This window comes from Lepisosteus oculatus, chromosome 1 (genome assembly GCF_040954835.1).
Source record: "Lepisosteus oculatus isolate fLepOcu1 chromosome 1, fLepOcu1.hap2, whole genome shotgun sequence".
Classification (NCBI taxonomy): domain Eukaryota; kingdom Metazoa; phylum Chordata; class Actinopteri; order Semionotiformes; family Lepisosteidae; genus Lepisosteus; species Lepisosteus oculatus.
Genome location: NC_090696.1, coordinates 6503097 through 6521920, shown reverse-complemented (window position 1 = coordinate 6521920; position 18824 = coordinate 6503097). Strand labels below are relative to the sequence as shown.

Here is an 18824-nt window from a genome sequence, read left to right as displayed (position 1 = left end):
GTGCTTGGTCCAAAATCAGATGCAACAGTGCGGGCGGCTTTGCCTTCTGCTGGGGAGCTGTGCCGGGTGCCGCTGAAGCGGCTTCAGCGATGGGGGTTACTACAGAAACGCCCTGGGCTTTTTCGCGAGCATCGCCTGACAACGTGGTCCTCCTTTTCATGCCCGCTTCAGCCATAACGCTATGCTCTCGAGTTCTTAACTCGCTTCTTCCCTTTTTGTCTGCTCGCTCGGAATCCATCCCTGCTCATTTTGTGCGAGAATCTATGCTCTGTTGGATACAAAGGGCCTTGGATGGTTTTGAAGAATGTATTCGTCTTCTTTTAGACCAGCAGCTTCGAGAGCAGTGAATAGTCCTTACCCAGCAGAGCGTACTAGAAGAAAAATACACAAGGAATCCCTAAGACGGAGAAATGAATGACCCTACAGACATGTTCTGAACATTTGCCCCTTTCGTCTCTTTCTCTATCACTTTGTTTCTAGATTTCCTTTCCTTTCTAGATGCCTTTGGAAGCACGGTATGAATGCTACAGCGGAACGTGAACGGATCTGTCCTCGGACCAGGTAACATGGGCTTCACATGGTGCTGCTAATGTGGTTTTGACGGCGGCATGATTCACCCACTCAAACCCACATTGATTCAGATGTTTTAATGGTCTATTTAAAACAAAATAGTTTGAATAGTCTGGGAAAGCAGTGAGTCTATTACTGTTTTATGTGATAGTCCCCGGTGACTAGGTCTCGCCCTGCGACTCTCGACTGGGCTCACCCCCGGCAGCCCAGCTGGTGTGAGCCTGGCCGGCCCCCGGGAAAGCTCCGGTTGCTGCTGCTCCTGCAAGAGGTGTGACTGGGACCAGTAGGGAGCGCTCACCCTGCGGGCTGTGTGGCCCTCTTATGCCCCAGCCTCCTGATGGCGACACTCTGCTGCACAAACAGGCGCCGTCCTTCGGGGGGAGGCGTCAAACCGAGGTGTCCTGACCCTCCTTGGCCGTTCCAAATCCCAGGGCGTCTCTCTCGAGAAAGAGTCACGGCGGTGTCACCCATCAGTGCGCGCTCCGGGTTCCCTCTCGGGGCCCTGCAACACAGCGGAAGGGCAGCGAGAAGGAGCCTCTTGCTCTGACGCCGCAAGGCCACAAGAGGGCGGAGGCGCCGCGCGCTTGATGTGCTGAAATAAACACGCGACAGCCCCGAAATGTTTGCAGTGTGCTGTGCACCGGAGGTTTTTGTCTGGTGAAGACTTGCCTGGTGCTCCTCCGTGCAGTTTCTTTGTCCTGCTGCAGTGCGGGGCAAGAGCAGGGCCAGGCAACTGAAGGGAGCACGGGAGCACAGTCGCACAGTCGCCAACATCCAGGCACGCAATGCGATTTGGAAAGCAGCTCCTTTCCAAAGAGTTGCACACGAACGATCCTTGAGTCCCGCTCGGGGGGCCCGGAGCCCCCGCCACACACAGCTTCAAGTAGCGAGTCAGGCGCCGTTGCTTTCGCTTACGGCCACACCACCCTGAACACGCCCGATCTCGTCTGATCTCGGAAGCTAAGCAGGGTCGGGCCTGGTTAGTACTTGGATGGGAGACCGCCTGGGAATACCAGGTGCTGTAAGCTTTTGCTCTCTCGGCCAGCAGGGGTCGCCGTTGGTGCCGTAGGCTTTGGGAGGAAAAACCCTCGACTATGGACATTTATTTCCCGGGGTGCTCACGAAAAGACCAAACATTTCAATCTTCCCACTTTTGTTTCATCCAGCAACACTGACTGGCAAACGGTATCGCGACGGTCGTCCATTTTTAAGGCATGCCAGTTCAGAAAGAGAAGCTCCCTCACATCCCTTCAGATGCACAAGAAACATGGATCAATCTGCTCATCGCTAAAGTGGCCCTTTGAATGGCATGCGTGTGATTCATATGAAAAAAAACGGCTGTAAAACGAATATCGAAGCTGCCTCTAAATCTGCAATTGAAGGTCAGTCAATAAACAACTCGTTTTGCGTACAAATATACATTCATTTATAACCGATTTCGTTCATTGAGCACGGATACAACAGAGGTACAGCCATTCACTATTTGACATTCCTGCACTGATACAGAACCCAACAATCAGAAAACTGGTGAACTGTCTTTAGCATTAGCATACAGTACCGAGGCCCCCATGACCAAATCAAGGCTAACCTCGATCAGCATCCTAAACCATGCAAACTACAGCAAAAAGACTCGCTTTGAAAAGGGAATTCATGTCCAGGAGGAGTAGTGTAATTAGCTTGAAATGCTTCCATGGACCTATAACTAAGAAAATAAGAGAAATAGTGGCATCCACTCCTTTCGAATTGTGGTCCTGCTTCGGGGTACATCGTTTTACTCTTACTTCATGCACTTCAAGTTGACCATCACACCTTGATCTTCTGGTTGGATTAGCAATGTGTTGCATTCCGGTAAGAACTCGGTTTCAATGCTGGGGTATAACGACTCATGAAGAGCTTTTGGTGTTGGATTTTGTTCTTAAGATATACAGTATTTATCTCTCTCTCTCTCTCTATATATATATTATATTATGAGTGCAGGACGTAAGGTAGTCAGGTTACATGGCACTACAAACTGGTACACACACACGGGCAACAGACTGAACTACAAAGTCAAACTGATGGAGTGTGAGAGAAACAATAAAGGATTACTGTCCCCGGACAGAGAGCGGAAGAGGCAAAAGTCAGCCAGACCACCAGGGTCAGACAAGCTGAAAGATCACAATTGAAGTACCTTGTCACGAGGTGAACATTTAACGTGTATAAGCACAAGATTGTTTTTTGTGGTTATACAAATAGCGTTATGGCTGTAGCGGGCATGAAAAGGAGGACCACGTTGTCAGGCGGTGCTCGCGAAAAACCCCGGGGCGTTTCTGCAGTGACCCCCCATCTCTGAAAGCCGCTTCAGGGGCACCCGGCACAGCTCCCCAGCAGAAGGCAAAGCCGCCCGCACTGTTGCATCTGATTTTGGACCAAGCACATCAGGGGAGAGCGCGAACGCAGTCCCCCACTACCAGAAATTATGCAGTCGAGATTCCCACATTTGGGGAATTCGCAGGGGTCAGCACAGCCGGAGTGCAATGGCCGAGCCTCGCCCTGGGTGAACCTCCTTCTTGATCAAGGTATCTCCCCTGCCAGGTAAGTATGAGTTGGACAGGCCCCTGCAAGCGGCCCGCACTCACAGCACAGTACTCGCAGCCTAGGCCAGCTCCTCGCCCCGCACGCCACCGCCTCCTGCTGGGCCCACTCTTTCGCACACTCACACGCCACACTAACACTCAAAAGCGAGGGCAAAGCGAGAAAACGAGCGCGTCGTTTCCTACACATCTGCAGTCGCCATTTCGCATCCGCAGCATGTCCCGGGATGCAATTCGGCCTCATTTACATATCACCAGGCCGGCAGATCGCCACGCAAGCTCGCGACGTGCGCCTGCCACACACCGAACAAACCTTTTCAGCAATTTCCCAAAAAACGAGCCTGCTCGCCTGCCCACAAGGCTCCGTCTCTTACCTGCTCTCCAGAGCCTGCTGCCTTCTGTGCTTTTCTCTCGGCACCGCCGCAGCGCACACAACTCCTGCAGCGGGAGGGGGGGAGAAAGTTCCCGCGCTCCGCCGCAGGGAAGGCTCGCTCCGTGCGCACACGTCCTTTCGATGCCAGTCCAACAAGTGCTCCGCGTTAGCAGCGTCGGGGCTCCGGCGTGTCGTGTCGCACCTCACCTCACCTCACCTCGCACTGCCCCCTCCTTGAATGTCTGGCGCTGGGCATGCCCCGCTCTCCTCCGCCTTATCTTATCGCGTGTGAGCACCGACAATGGCCACAATGCCGGGGAATGGCACCTGTAAAGTGTTAATTGGGGCACAGGAACAGCCCGTCTCGTCTCGGGGGGGCCGGCTTCAGAGACAATACAGCAAACACAGCGGGGCGGGGGGAGAGGACGACACCACACATGCGGGTACAATCAGCTCCGGCGGGAACGAGACATTTGTCGGTCTTTTCAAGTGCCGAGAGCCGAGCAATCCTTCACTTGTATCGTTTCTTCCCGTCTGATCTCAGAAGCCAAGCAGGGTCGGGCCTGGTTAGTTCTTGGATGGGAGACCGCCTGGGAATACCAGGTTCTGTAAGCCTTTACTCTCCCGGCCAGCAGGGGTCGCCGATGGTTTGCGGAATCTTGTAGGTAATGCGACTTTACCTTCTAGCTGCCTCGAAATTGTCTTTTGCAGCGACAAACACCCGGTGTCGGTGGCGAATTACGAATGACACTTGTCTCCTCGGGTACTGTAAAGCGCTTTGAGCGTTAATATACCAAATTCACTAATAATAATAATAATAATAATGAATTGTGAATAATGATACCAGTTCTGGGAGATTACCAAAAAAATGTTTAAAAAGCTCAGTTAAAGGTTCAGATATATATCCAAGACTGGACAAACACCCAAGTTTGCCCAGTAAAGAGTTTTACACCTAGCTATAAAAACAGTATTACAGTAAAATAAAAAAGTATTACAAATAAAAATTGGGAAACAGTGAGCTTAAAGAAGCAAGAACTGCACAGTGGACTAGTAGTTCCTCATTTACAATATCACGTAATTTGCATTGCCCTGTTACCACACAGGCCTTGCTTGTCAACAAAGACCAATGAGATGCATTCCAGGGATCAATGGAATCTGACTGACTGAAATACCTGAACCTACTTGGTCTTGAACAGGGCAGACTACAAGGAGCCCAGACGCTAGTATTCAAAATCCTCAAAGACAGATCATGAGAAAGTCCACTGGATACATTTCATCAAAATCAAAAGACAAGCTCGAATTTGTAAACTTTTTGCTCCGCACTCAAATTCATCAGGTGCTGACCATTTGGCAACAGGCCATGACTGTAATTCAGACAGTAGAGGTGACTGTTCACTTTCCTGCTTCCCTTCTGGTCTCAGCTACCTTTTCAAATCTCCTACAGGTGATTAACCTACTAACACTTAGCTGTTCACTTCTACTTCGTAACCCTGCATAAAAGTACATGCTTATTACAAAATAATGTTTTTTTTTTATCCTGCAGGTATTTGTATCCTTTTCCAGCACTCATTTACAGCAATGGTCCATGTGTACAAATCCCCCCAAAAATATTTTATCACATCATCACAACACTATTAAATTCAGTGTGCTCGTCTACTCATTAGGCATTGTTTTAGTTCATCTTTGAGATAATGCTACAAGACAGAGTATGAATGAATAAAATAGAAGTAAGTATATAAAAAGAATTTGTAAGAATGCAGCGTGCTTTGAGCTCCTGCATTGTCTTTTTATGAACAACATGCAGTTCAGCAGACAAAAACAGCAAGGAGAGCTGGGGTATGAACCACAGTTTCCAAAATTTATCAGTGCTCTCCCAGTCTAGGAGTGATAGATGGCCTGTCTTTCAATAGTGCTCCATATATTCGTTTGTGAATGTATTATGATGTCTCTATGTTGTAAATACCTGTAAAGGTCTGTAGATCTTATATTGATTATATATGATTTGGCAACACTGATCTGGTCATTGGTCATGCCAATAAAACGTCTTGAATTGAATTGAGGGCAGGTGACTGTGTGTTGACTGGGGAACCGTTAACCTGCGGCTAATCAATGTGTATTGTCCAGGTGGGTAGCTGCGTCAGCATGCGTAGGCTGCAAAGGAACAAGTAATAGGTTTATTCCATGCTGAAAAAAAGAAGAAAGAGAACACAACGTTTCGGCCGTGGAGCCTTCTTCAGGTGTGTGTACACAGTAGGACAATGTGTATTGTCCTACTGACGTGGGAGGAAGGGTGGAGCTACTCAAGGCACTCTCCCGCTATTGTTATGTAGCACAGACGTGATAGTGGGAGGGGATTTTAATTGTATCTTAGAGCACACAGACAGGCAGTCTAGCTCTCCGATAAAATTGGATTCCAGCTCACTGGCCCTGCAGAACTTAGTTAAAGACTTTAAACTCTCAGACACATATAGATGGATATATCCTACAACAGCAGGATATAGATGGTCAGGGAGGAATTGCAGCTCCAGAATTGACTATTGCGTTTTCTCAGAGAGAGTGAAAGTTGTTGTGAGGGATGTCTGTCTGTACTCAGAGGACTGCTCCCTCCCTCTGTGCATTTAAAGAATGGGATTTACAGCGGAACAAGAGAAATTGTTGCTATGTAACTGTTACCGTGTAAAAACTTAATGAAATGTGATCACATATACTGTTTTAAGTACGTATATTAATTGAAAGCTTTCTATTTTGTGATTCCTTGTATTTTTTGTGAAAAGAAAATAAACTTATTAAAAATCAAAATCGGTTAACCCAGGGCGAGGCTCGGCCATTGCACTCCGGCTGTGCTGACCCCTGCGAATTCCCCAAATGTGGGAATCTCGACTGCATAATTTCTGGTAGTGGGGGACTGCGTTCGCGCTCTCCCCTGATGTGCTTGGTCCAAAATCAGATGCAACAGTGCGGGCGGCTTTGCCTTCTGCTGGGGAGCTGTGCCGGGTGCCGCTGAAGCGGCTTCAGCGATGGGGGTTACTACAGAAACGCCCTGGGCTTTTTCGCGAGCATCGCCTGACAACGTGGTCCTCCTTTTCATGCCCGCTTCAGCCATAACGCTATGCTCTCGAGTTCTTAACTCGCTTCTTCCCTTTTTGTCTGCTCGCTCGGAATCCATCCCTGCTCATTTTGTGCGAGAATCTATGCTCTGTTGGATACAAAGGGCCTTGGATGGTTTTGAAGAATGTATTCGTCTTCTTTTAGACCAGCAGCTTCGAGAGCAGTGAATAGTCCTTACCCAGCAGAGCGTACTAGAAGAAAAATACACAAGGAATCCCTAAGACGGAGAAATGAATGACCCTACAGACATGTTCTGAACATTTGCCCCTTTCGTCTCTTTCTCTATCACTTTGTTTCTAGATTTCCTTTCCTTTCTAGATGCCTTTGGAAGCACGGTATGAATGCTACAGCGGAACGTGAACGGATCTGTCCTCGGACCAGGTAACATGGGCTTCACATGGTGCTGCTAATGTGGTTTTGACGGCGGCATGATTCACCCACTCAAACCCACATTGATTCAGATGTTTTAATGGTCTATTTAAAACAAAATAGTTTGAATAGTCTGGGAAAGCAGTGAGTCTATTACTGTTTTATGTGATAGTCCCCGGTGACTAGGTCTCGCCCTGCGACTCTCGACTGGGCTCACCCCCGGCAGCCCAGCTGGTGTGAGCCTGGCCGGCCCCCGGGAAAGCTCCGGTTGCTGCTGCTCCTGCAAGAGGTGTGACTGGGACCAGTAGGGAGCGCTCACCCTGCGGGCTGTGTGGCCCTCTTATGCCCCAGCCTCCTGATGGCGACACTCTGCTGCACAAACAGGCGCCGTCCTTCGGGGGGAGGCGTCAAACCGAGGTGTCCTGACCCTCCTTGGCCGTTCCAAATCCCAGGGCGTCTCTCTCGAGAAAGAGTCACGGCGGTGTCACCCATCAGTGCGCGCTCCGGGTTCCCTCTCGGGGCCCTGCAACACAGCGGAAGGGCAGCGAGAAGGAGCCTCTTGCTCTGACGCCGCAAGGCCACAAGAGGGCGGAGGCGCCGCGCGCTTGATGTGCTGAAATAAACACGCGACAGCCCCGAAATGTTTGCAGTGTGCTGTGCACCGGAGGTTTTTGTCTGGTGAAGACTTGCCTGGTGCTCCTCCGTGCAGTTTCTTTGTCCTGCTGCAGTGCGGGGCAAGAGCAGGGCCAGGCAACTGAAGGGAGCACGGGAGCACAGTCGCACAGTCGCCAACATCCAGGCACGCAATGCGATTTGGAAAGCAGCTCCTTTCCAAAGAGTTGCACACGAACGATCCTTGAGTCCCGCTCGGGGGGCCCGGAGCCCCCGCCACACACAGCTTCAAGTAGCGAGTCAGGCGCCGTTGCTTTCGCTTACGGCCACACCACCCTGAACACGCCCGATCTCGTCTGATCTCGGAAGCTAAGCAGGGTCGGGCCTGGTTAGTACTTGGATGGGAGACCGCCTGGGAATACCAGGTGCTGTAAGCTTTTGCTCTCTCGGCCAGCAGGGGTCGCCGTTGGTGCCGTAGGCTTTGGGAGGAAAAACCCTCGACTATGGACATTTATTTCCCGGGGTGCTCACGAAAAGACCAAACATTTCAATCTTCCCACTTTTGTTTCATCCAGCAACACTGACTGGCAAACGGTATCGCGACGGTCGTCCATTTTTAAGGCATGCCAGTTCAGAAAGAGAAGCTCCCTCACATCCCTTCAGATGCACAAGAAACATGGATCAATCTGCTCATCGCTAAAGTGGCCCTTTGAATGGCATGCGTGTGATTCATATGAAAAAAAACGGCTGTAAAACGAATATCGAAGCTGCCTCTAAATCTGCAATTGAAGGTCAGTCAATAAACAACTCGTTTTGCGTACAAATATACATTCATTTATAACCGATTTCGTTCATTGAGCACGGATACAACAGAGGTACAGCCATTCACTATTTGACATTCCTGCACTGATACAGAACCCAACAATCAGAAAACTGGTGAACTGTCTTTAGCATTAGCATACAGTACCGAGGCCCCCATGACCAAATCAAGGCTAACCTCGATCAGCATCCTAAACCATGCAAACTACAGCAAAAAGACTCGCTTTGAAAAGGGAATTCATGTCCAGGAGGAGTAGTGTAATTAGCTTGAAATGCTTCCATGGACCTATAACTAAGAAAATAAGAGAAATAGTGGCATCCACTCCTTTCGAATTGTGGTCCTGCTTCGGGGTACATCGTTTTACTCTTACTTCATGCACTTCAAGTTGACCATCACACCTTGATCTTCTGGTTGGATTAGCAATGTGTTGCATTCCGGTAAGAACTCGGTTTCAATGCTGGGGTATAACGACTCATGAAGAGCTTTTGGTGTTGGATTTTGTTCTTAAGATATACAGTATTTATCTCTCTCTCTCTCTCTATATATATATTATATTATGAGTGCAGGACGTAAGGTAGTCAGGTTACATGGCACTACAAACTGGTACACACACACGGGCAACAGACTGAACTACAAAGTCAAACTGATGGAGTGTGAGAGAAACAATAAAGGATTACTGTCCCCGGACAGAGAGCGGAAGAGGCAAAAGTCAGCCAGACCACCAGGGTCAGACAAGCTGAAAGATCACAATTGAAGTACCTTGTCACGAGGTGAACATTTAACGTGTATAAGCACAAGATTGTTTTTTGTGGTTATACAAATAGCGTTATGGCTGTAGCGGGCATGAAAAGGAGGACCACGTTGTCAGGCGGTGCTCGCGAAAAACCCCGGGGCGTTTCTGCAGTGACCCCCCATCTCTGAAAGCCGCTTCAGGGGCACCCGGCACAGCTCCCCAGCAGAAGGCAAAGCCGCCCGCACTGTTGCATCTGATTTTGGACCAAGCACATCAGGGGAAAGCGCGAACGCAGTCCCCCACTACCAGAAATTATGCAGTCGAGATTCCCACATTTGGGGAATTCGCAGGGGTCAGCACAGCCGGAGTGCAATGGCCGAGCCTCGCCCTGGGTGAACCTCCTTCTTGATCAAGGTATCTCCCCTGCCAGGTAAGTATGAGTTGGACAGGCCCCTGCAAGCGGCCCGCACTCACAGCACAGTACTCGCAGCCTAGGCCAGCTCCTCGCCCCGCACGCCACCGCCTCCTGCTGGGCCCACTCTTTCGCACACTCACACGCCACACTAACACTCAAAAGCGAGGGCAAAGCGAGAAAACGAGCGCGTCGTTTCCTACACATCTGCAGTCGCCATTTCGCATCCGCAGCATGTCCCGGGATGCAATTCGGCCTCATTTACATATCACCAGGCCGGCAGATCGCCACGCAAGCTCGCGAAGTGCGCCTGCCACACACCGAACAAACCTTTTCAGCAATTTCCCAAAAAACGAGCCTGCTCGCCTGCCCACAAGGCTCCGTCTCTTACCTGCTCTCCAGAGCCTGCTGCCTTCTGTGCTTTTCTCTCGGCACCGCCGCAGCGCACACAACTCCTGCAGCGGGAGGGGGGGAGAAAGTTCCCGCGCTCCGCCGCAGGGAAGGCTCGCTCCGTGCGCACACGTCCTTTCGATGCCAGTCCAACAAGTGCTCCGCGTTAGCAGCGTCGGGGCTCCGGCGTGTCGTGTCGCACCTCACCTCACCTCACCTCGCACTGCCCCCTCCTTGAATGTCTGGCGCTGGGCATGCCCCGCTCTCCTCCGCCTTATCTTATCGCGTGTGAGCACCGACAATGGCCACAATGCCGGGGAATGGCACCTGTAAAGTGTTAATTGGGGCACAGGAACAGCCCGTCTCGTCTCGGGGGGGCCGGCTTCAGAGACAATACAGCAAACACAGCGGGGCGGGGGGAGAGGACGACACCACACATGCGGGTACAATCAGCTCCGGCGGGAACGAGACATTTGTCGGTCTTTTCAAGTGCCGAGAGCCGAGCAATCCTTCACTTGTATCGTTTCTTCCCGTCTGATCTCAGAAGCTAAGCAGGGTCGGGCCTGGTTAGTTCTTGGATGGGAGACCGCCTGGGAATACCAGGTTCTGTAAGCCTTTACTCTCCCGGCCAGCAGGGGTCGCCGATGGTTTGCGGAATCTTGCAGGTAATGCGACTTTACCTTCTAGCTGCCTCGAAATTGTCTTTTGCAGCGACAAACACCCGGTGTCGGTGGCGAATTACGAATGACACTTGTCTCCTCGGGTACTGTAAAGCGCTTTGAGCGTTAATATACCAAATTCACTAATAATAATAATAATAATAATGAATTGTGAATAATGATACCAGTTCTGGGAGATTACCAAAAAAATGTTTAAAAAGCTCAGTTAAAGGTTCAGATATATATCCAAGACTGGACAAACACCCAAGTTTGCCCAGTAAAGAGTTTTACACCTAGCTATAAAAACAGTATTACAGTAAAATAAAAAAGTATTACAAATAAAAATTGGGAAACAGTGAGCTTAAAGAAGCAAGAACTGCACAGTGGACTAGTAGTTCCTCATTTACAATATCACGTAATTTGCATTGCCCTGTTACCACACAGGCCTTGCTTGTCAACAAAGACCAATGAGATGCATTCCAGGGATCAATGGAATCTGACTGACTGAAATACCTGAACCTACTTGGTCTTGAACAGGGCAGACTACAAGGAGCCCAGACGCTAGTATTCAAAATCCTCAAAGACAGATCATGAGAAAGTCCACTGGATACATTTCATCAAAATCAAAAGACAAGCTCGAATTTGTAAACTTTTTGCTCCGCACTCAAATTCATCAGGTGCTGACCATTTGGCAACAGGCCATGACTGTAATTCAGACAGTAGAGGTGACTGTTCACTTTCCTGCTTCCCTTCTGGTCTCAGCTACCTTTTCAAATCTCCTACAGGTGATTAACCTACTAACACTTAGCTGTTCACTTCTACTTCGTAACCCTGCATAAAAGTACATGCTTATTACAAAATAATGTTTTTTTTTTATCCTGCAGGTATTTGTATCCTTTTCCAGCACTCATTTACAGCAATGGTCCATGTGTACAAATCCCCCCAAAAATATTTTATCACATCATCACAACACTATTAAATTCAGTGTGCTCGTCTACTCATTAGGCATTGTTTTAGTTCATCTTTGAGATAATGCTACAAGACAGAGTATGAATGAATAAAATAGAAGTAAGTATATAAAAAGAATTTGTAAGAATGCAGCGTGCTTTGAGCTCCTGCATTGTCTTTTTATGAACAACATGCAGTTCAGCAGACAAAAACAGCAAGGAGAGCTGGGGTATGAACCACAGTTTCCAAAATTTATCAGTGCTCTCCCAGTCTAGGAGTGATAGATGGCCTGTCTTTCAATAGTGCTCCATATATTCGTTTGTGAATGTATTATGATGTCTCTATGTTGTAAATACCTGTAAAGGTCTGTAGATCTTATATTGATTATATATGATTTGGCAACACTGATCTGGTCATTGGTCATGCCAATAAAACGTCTTGAATTGAATTGAGGGCAGGTGACTGTGTGTTGACTGGGGAACCGTTAACCTGCGGCTAATCAATGTGTATTGTCCAGGTGGGTAGCTGCGTCAGCATGCGTAGGCTGCAAAGGAACAAGTAATAGGTTTATTCCATGCTGAAAAAAAGAAGAAAGAGAACACAACGTTTCGGCCGTGGAGCCTTCTTCAGGTGTGTGTACACAGTAGGACAATGTGTATTGTCCTACTGACGTGGGAGGAAGGGTGGAGCTACTCAAGGCACTCTCCCGCTATTGTTATGTAGCACAGACGTGATAGTGGGAGGGGATTTTAATTGTATCTTAGAGCACACAGACAGGCAGTCTAGCTCTCCGATAAAATTGGATTCCAGCTCACTGGCCCTGCAGAACTTAGTTAAAGACTTTAAACTCTCAGACACATATAGATGGATATATCCTACAACAGCAGGATATAGATGGTCAGGGAGGAATTGCAGCTCCAGAATTGACTATTGCGTTTTCTCAGAGAGAGTGAAAGTTGTTGTGAGGGATGTCTGTCTGTACTCAGAGGACTGCTCCCTCCCTCTGTGCATTTAAAGAATGGGATTTACAGCGGAACAAGAGAAATTGTTGCTATGTAACTGTTACCGTGTAAAAACTTAATGAAATGTGATCACATATACTGTTTTAAGTACGTATATTAATTGAAAGCTTTCTATTTTGTGATTCCTTGTATTTTTTGTGAAAAGAAAATAAACTTATTAAAAATCAAAATCGGTTAACCCAGGGCGAGGCTCGGCCATTGCACTCCGGCTGTGCTGACCCCTGCGAATTCCCCAAATGTGGGAATCTCGACTGCATAATTTCTGGTAGTGGGGGACTGCGTTCGCGCTCTCCCCTGATGTGCTTGGTCCAAAATCAGATGCAACAGTGCGGGCGGCTTTGCCTTCTGCTGGGGAGCTGTGCCGGGTGCCGCTGAAGCGGCTTCAGCGATGGGGGTTACTACAGAAACGCCCTGGGCTTTTTCGCGAGCATCGCCTGACAACGTGGTCCTCCTTTTCATGCCCGCTTCAGCCATAACGCTATGCTCTCGAGTTCTTAACTCGCTTCTTCCCTTTTTGTCTGCTCGCTCGGAATCCATCCCTGCTCATTTTGTGCGAGAATCTATGCTCTGTTGGATACAAAGGGCCTTGGATGGTTTTGAAGAATGTATTCGTCTTCTTTTAGACCAGCAGCTTCGAGAGCAGTGAATAGTCCTTACCCAGCAGAGCGTACTAGAAGAAAAATACACAAGGAATCCCTAAGACGGAGAAATGAATGACCCTACAGACATGTTCTGAACATTTGCCCCTTTCGTCTCTTTCTCTATCACTTTGTTTCTAGATTTCCTTTCCTTTCTAGATGCCTTTGGAAGCACGGTATGAATGCTACAGCGGAACGTGAACGGATCTGTCCTCGGACCAGGTAACATGGGCTTCACATAGTGCTGCTAATGTGGTTTTGACGGCGGCATGATTCACCCACTCAAACCCACATTGATTCAGATGTTTTGATGGTCTATTTAAAACAAAATAGTTTGAATAGTCTGGGAAAGCAGTGAGTCTATTACTGTTTTATGTGATAGTCCCCGGTGACTAGGTCTCGCCCTGCGACTCTCGACTGGGCTCACCCCCGGCAGCCCAGCAGGTGTGAGCCTGGCCGGCCCCCGGGAAAGCTCCGGTTGCTGCTGCTCCTGCAAGAGGTGTGACTGGGACCAGTAGGGAGCGCTCACCCTGCGGGCTGTGTGGCCCTCTTATGCCCCAGTCTCCTGATGGCGACACTCTGCTGCACAAACAGGCGCCGTCCTTCGGGGGGAGGCGTCAAACCGAGGTGTCCTGACCCTCCTTGGCCGTTCCAAATCCCAGGGCGTCTCTCTCGAGAAAGAGTCACGGCGGTGTCACCCATCAGTGCGCGCTCCGGGTTCCCTCTCGGGGCCCTGCAACACAGCGGAAGGGCAGCGAGAAGGAGCCTCTTGCTCTGACGCCGCAAGGCCACAAGAGGGCGGAGGCGCCGCGCGCTTGATGTGCTGAAATAAACACGCGACAGCCCCGAAATGTTTGCAGTGTGCTGTGCACCGGAGGTTTTTGTCTGGTGAAGACTTGCCTGGTGCTCCTCCGTGCAGTTTCTTTGTCCTGCTGCAGTGCGGGGCAAGAGCAGGGCCAGGCAACTGAAGGGAGCACGGGAGCACAGTCGCACAGTCGCCAACATCCAGGCACGCAATGCGATTTGGAAAGCAGCTCCTTTCCAAAGAGTTGCACACGAACGATCCTTGAGTCCCGCTCGGGGGGCCCGGAGCCCCCGCCACACACAGCTTCAAGTAGCGAGTCAGGCGCCGTTGCTTTCGCTTACGGCCACACCACCCTGAACACGCCCGATCTCGTCTGATCTCGGAAGCTAAGCAGGGTCGGGCCTGGTTAGTACTTGGATGGGAGACCGCCTGGGAATACCAGGTGCTGTAAGCTTTTGCTCTCTCGGCCAGCAGGGGTCGCCGTTGGTGCCGTAGGCTTTGGGAGGAAAAACCCTCGACTATGGACATTTATTTCCCGGGGTGCTCACGAAAAGACCAAACATTTCAATCTTCCCACTTTTGTTTCATCCAGCAACACTGACTGGCAAACGGTATCGCGACGGTCGTCCATTTTTAAGGCATGCCAGTTCAGAAAGAGAAGCTCCCTCACATCCCTTCAGATGCACAAGAAACATGGATCAATCTGCTCATCGCTAAAGTGGCCCTTTGAATGGCATGCGTGTGATTCATATGAAAAAAAACGGCTGTAAAACGAATATCGAAGCTGCCTCTAAATCTGCAATTGAAGGTCAGTCAATAAACAACTCGTTTTGCGTACAAATATACATTCATTTATAACCGATTTCGTTCATTGAGCACGGATACAACAGAGGTACAGCCATTCACTATTTGACATTCCTGCACTGATACAGAACCCAACAATCAGAAAACTGGTGAACTGTCTTTAGCATTAGCATACAGTACCGAGGCCCCCATGACCAAATCAAGGCTAACCTCGATCAGCATCCTAAACCATGCAAACTACAGCAAAAAGACTCGCTTTGAAAAGGGAATTCATGTCCAGGAGGAGTAGTGTAATTAGCTTGAAATGCTTCCATGGACCTATAACTAAGAAAATAAGAGAAATAGTGGCATCCACTCCTTTCGAATTGTGGTCCTGCTTCGGGGTACATCGTTTTACTCTTACTTCATGCACTTCAAGTTGACCATCACACCTTGATCTTCTGGTTGGATTAGCAATGTGTTGCATTCCGGTAAGAACTCGGTTTCAATGCTGGGGTATAACGACTCATGAAGAGCTTTTGGTGTTGGATTTTGTTCTTAAGATATACAGTATTTATCTCTCTCTCTCTCTCTATATATATATTATATTATGAGTGCAGGACGTAAGGTAGTCAGGTTACATGGCACTACAAACTGGTACACACACACGGGCAACAGACTGAACTACAAAGTCAAACTGATGGAGTGTGAGAGAAACAATAAAGGATTACTGTCCCCGGACAGAGAGCGGAAGAGGCAAAAGTCAGCCAGACCACCAGGGTCAGACAAGCTGAAAGATCACAATTGAAGTACCTTGTCACGAGGTGAACATTTAACGTGTATAAGCACAAGATTGTTTTTTGTGGTTATACAAATAGCGTTATGGCTGTAGCGGGCATGAAAAGGAGGACCACGTTGTCAGGCGGTGCTCGCGAAAAACCCCGGGGCGTTTCTGCAGTGACCCCCCATCTCTGAAAGCCGCTTCAGGGGCACCCGGCACAGCTCCCCAGCAGAAGGCAAAGCCGCCCGCACTGTTGCATCTGATTTTGGACCAAGCACATCAGGGGAGAGCGCGAACGCAGTCCCCCACTACCAGAAATTATGCAGTCGAGATTCCCACATTTGGGGAATTCGCAGGGGTCAGCACAGCCGGAGTGCAATGGCCGAGCCTCGCTCTGGGTGAACCGATTTAAGAACTTTATTTTCTTTTCACAAAAAAATACAGGAAATCACAAATCAGAAAGCTTTACATTAATATACATACTTAAAACAGTATATATGATCACATCTCATTACATTTTGACACGGAACCAGTTACATAGCAACAATTTTCTTTTTTTCTGGTGCAAATCACATTCTTTATTTAAACATGATAATGTTTTTCACAGTTTCTTGAGATACTGTCCAATGCCCTCTATTTCCCACAGATTTTCTGCTTCCTCCCTCCCTTCTCTCCACAGATCTCTGAGGTAATAGTTCTCTCGGGTGATGAACAGGGCCAGGCTACCTGCTGCCTTGACTGGGACCTCGATGCCTTTGAACAGCCCCATGTTCCTCACTCTCCACAGGGCGTCTTTCCCACTGTTCACCACGGCCCAGATCCTGTCAAACACGTCAGGAGGAAGCTTGACAGGAGAGATGCCGTATATGATGAAAGCAGCGGTCAGGGTAAATTGGGGCGAGAGAGCCTGCAACCAATCTTCAAACTGTGCCCAGAAGGCCTTAGCAAAAAAGCAGGACCACAGGAGGTGGGTCACAGTCTCCTCCTCGCCGCAGCCCACCCTAACGCAGCGAGGGCTGGGGGTGAGGCCCCTACGGTACAAGAAAGTTCGTACCGGTAAGCACTGGTGGACGACACTCCAGGCTAAATCTCTGTGAATGTTGCACAGAAATTTAGAGGATGTGTGTTTCCACACCTTCCTTGTTTGGGCTGATGTTAAAATGCCCACAGGGGTCTGCCTATTGTTCTGGGGTGCTACGAAATCTTCCAGTTTTTGGACGCTGACATCTCGGAGGGGAATATGGCCAATTGGGTGAGATCTTAGAAAACTTTTAACTGTCCCATAAATTGCAGGGCATGTGTCAGAGAGTGGGACGTCCAGCTTGGGTCTGACACCCCACACTCTGAACACCTCCCTACCTACCCAGAGCCTGGAAAAATAAGTCCAGGTACGCGCTGCAGGTGCTGTTGCAAAGCCTCTCAGCACAGAGGCCAGGAAAATGCACAGCAGCTTCGTAGCAATATCTGGGACAGACTTCCCCCCTGAGGGTAGCGGCCTGTACATTATTTCCCTTCTGAGTCTTTCCTGCTTCCCACCCCATAGAAATTGAAACATCAATCTCCTCAGCACCGCCGCAACACGGTGTGGGATTGGGAAGGTAGAAGCCAGAAAATTCAAGACAGGCAAGAGCTCGGCTTTGATGACCAGCACCTTCCCTGTCATGGTGAGGTCTCGGTCCTTCCATTGCATCAGTTTTTTGTTTAAGATTGGCAATTTGTTCTGCCAATTTACTGTTCCCATCTCTTCTCCAAAATACACCCCCAGGACCTTAATTCTCTTCTCTTGCAGCCTGAGATCATGTCCTTCTTTTGGCTCCCTCCAGTTCTGATAAAAAATCTCACTCTTAGATGTGTTAATTTTTGCGGAGGAAGCCAAAGAGAACCGATCACAGCACTGCAGAGCTCTGCTAATTGAGGCATTGTCAGAGAGGAGCAGGGTGACGTCATCCATGTATAGAGATGTCTTTACCTCTCCTCCCCCACTTCCAGGCACTGGTATCCCATTAATGGCCTGATCCTGGCGCAAGGCACAGGCTAAGGGCTCCATAGCCAAAACGAATAACAAGGGGGATAATGGGCAGCCCTGCCTCACCCCTGAACAGACTTCAAAGGTGCGTGATCTATTGCCATTAACCATGACTCTGCTGTTGCTACCTGTGTACAGCAGGTTAATCCACTTTCTCATGATGGGGCCAAACTTCATGTGCTCAAGTACCGATGTTAAGTACTGCCGGTTTAGGCGGTCAAAGGCCTTTTCTAGGTCTACACCTAAAATGCACAGAGGGAGGGAGCGATCCTCAGAGTACAGACAGACATCCCTCAACAAGGCCAGGTTGTCGCTCATCAGGCGTCCTGCTATCCCACATGTCTGTTCTTTCCCTACCAGTGAGGCCACTACATTTTGTAGGCGCAGGAAAAGGGCTTTGGACAGGATCTTAGTGTCCACGCCTAACAGGCTGAGGGGTCTCCAGTTCTTTATGTCATTTTTTGCTCCTTTCTTAAACAAGAGAGAGATAGTGCCTTCTCTTAAGGAGTCAGGCAGCAATTCTGTCTTGTAGCTTTCCTCGAATAGGAGCAGTAGCGGATCCTGAAGCAGATCCCAAAAGGTGCAATAAAATTCTTTAGGGAGCCCGTCAGCACCCGGAGTTTTCCCCTTCTGTAAGCTCTCCATAGCCTGTCTCAGCTCTTCTACTGTCAAATCCCTCTCAAGTACTTCCCTATCTTCTTCACTCAAAATGTTTTCTAGCTTTGAGGTAAAAAAATGAATATCTTCATCCTTTACCTCTGTAGAGCTGTACAGTCTTGAGTAGAAGGCCTCGGTGCAGGAGAGGATAGCACTCGGCTCTGTTCTCTCTCGTCCCTCCTCATCAACTACACTTTCCATGACAGTCTTGGAGCCTACCACTTTCCTGAAAAAGAAGCGAGTACACTTCTCATTTTCTTCCAAGAACTGCACTCTGCTTCTTAACAGCACTCCTCGACTACTTTCTTCGGCTAGGTTCTGGGTGAACCTCCTTCTTGATCAAGGTATCCAAGGTATCAAGGTATCCAAGAACTGCACTCTGCTTCTTAACAGCACTCCTCGACTACTTTCTTCGGCTAGGTTCTGGGTGAACCTCCTTCTTGATCAAGGTATCTCCCCTGCCAGGTAAGTATGAGTTGGACAGGCCCCTGCAAGCGGCCCGCACTCACAGCACAGTACTCGCAGCCTAGGCCAGCTCCTCGCCC

At 49.1% G+C, this 18824-nt stretch overlaps 2 long non-coding RNA genes, 6 other non-coding genes and 2 pseudogenes across 10 annotated transcripts; 5 read left to right on the top strand and 5 right to left on the bottom strand.

The window, feature by feature from the left end:
• Positions 1 to 9: 9 nt before the first annotated feature.
• Positions 10 to 3597, bottom strand: LOC138239289 (uncharacterized). 2 transcript variants are annotated; one of them, XR_011189797.1, is made up of 3 exons: positions 3518 to 3597; positions 869 to 1072; positions 10 to 371 (listed from the first exon to the last, which is right to left on the bottom strand). It is a non-coding gene; the product is annotated as an uncharacterized lncRNA (long non-coding RNA). The 2 variants fall into 2 exon arrangements; XR_011189808.1 differs by lacking the exon at positions 10 to 371 and having other exon boundaries at positions 633 to 1072.
• LOC138241761 (5S ribosomal RNA) lies at positions 1480 to 1598 on the top strand. The gene has a single exon (XR_011191037.1). It is a non-coding gene; the product is annotated as a 5S ribosomal RNA (ribosomal RNA).
• LOC138241404 (U1 spliceosomal RNA) lies at positions 2989 to 3152 on the bottom strand. The gene has a single exon (XR_011190633.1). It is a non-coding gene; the product is annotated as a U1 spliceosomal RNA (small nuclear RNA).
• A 2698-nt stretch (positions 3598 to 6295) lies between the features above and the next one.
• On the top strand, positions 6296 to 6442 carry LOC138241421 (U1 spliceosomal RNA; annotated as a pseudogene).
• An 11-nt stretch (positions 6443 to 6453) lies between these two features.
• LOC138239251 (uncharacterized) lies at positions 6454 to 10609 on the bottom strand. 2 transcript variants are annotated; one of them, XR_011189738.1, is made up of 3 exons: positions 9962 to 10609; positions 7313 to 7516; positions 6454 to 6815 (listed from the first exon to the last, which is right to left on the bottom strand). It is a non-coding gene; the product is annotated as an uncharacterized lncRNA (long non-coding RNA). The 2 variants fall into 2 exon arrangements; XR_011189739.1 differs by lacking the exon at positions 6454 to 6815 and having other exon boundaries at positions 7077 to 7516.
• On the top strand, positions 7924 to 8042 carry LOC138241760 (5S ribosomal RNA). Its single transcript, XR_011191030.1, has one exon. It is a non-coding gene; the product is annotated as a 5S ribosomal RNA (ribosomal RNA).
• LOC138241380 (U1 spliceosomal RNA) lies at positions 9433 to 9596 on the bottom strand. The gene has a single exon (XR_011190605.1). It is a non-coding gene; the product is annotated as a U1 spliceosomal RNA (small nuclear RNA).
• Positions 10610 to 12739: 2130 nt separating the features above from the next.
• On the top strand, positions 12740 to 12886 carry LOC138241419 (U1 spliceosomal RNA; annotated as a pseudogene).
• A 1481-nt stretch (positions 12887 to 14367) lies between these two features.
• LOC138241759 (5S ribosomal RNA) lies at positions 14368 to 14486 on the top strand. The gene has a single exon (XR_011191029.1). It is a non-coding gene; the product is annotated as a 5S ribosomal RNA (ribosomal RNA).
• Positions 14487 to 15876: 1390 nt separating this feature from the next.
• Positions 15877 to 16038, bottom strand: LOC138241448 (U1 spliceosomal RNA). Its single transcript, XR_011190678.1, has one exon. It is a non-coding gene; the product is annotated as a U1 spliceosomal RNA (small nuclear RNA).
• Positions 16039 to 18824: the final 2786 nt, after the last annotated feature.